This window comes from Nematolebias whitei, chromosome 2, assembly GCF_014905685.2.
Source record: "Nematolebias whitei isolate Nwh7 chromosome 2, NemWhi1, whole genome shotgun sequence".
NCBI classification, from domain to species: Eukaryota; Metazoa; Chordata; class Actinopteri; order Cyprinodontiformes; family Rivulidae; genus Nematolebias; species Nematolebias whitei.
The window spans coordinates 55,640,081-55,640,354 of record NC_056499.1 but is presented as its reverse complement, the minus strand read 5'-3'; positions in this window follow the sequence as shown (position 1 = coordinate 55,640,354).

The window sequence follows — 274 nt, the reverse complement described above, 5'->3', positions numbered from 1 at the left end:
AGCTGAGCCAGGCTGAGCTGAGCCAGGCTGAGCTGAGCCAGGCTGAGTAGGGGTGTGCAGGGCTGAGCAGAGTTGGGGCTGATTAGGGGCAGTGCAAAAGGGGCATCAGTTCAGTGATGCTGAGTGGAGTTGCTAATCATTTGTTGTTACTGTTTAAAGTTGTATGCTAACACATGCTATACCAGTTAGCGCTGGCCAACCGTGTGCTGTTTCATTAACGTCAGTCACTGGAATACACTTTATTTGTACAGGAGTGGCCTCTGAAGACATCGAC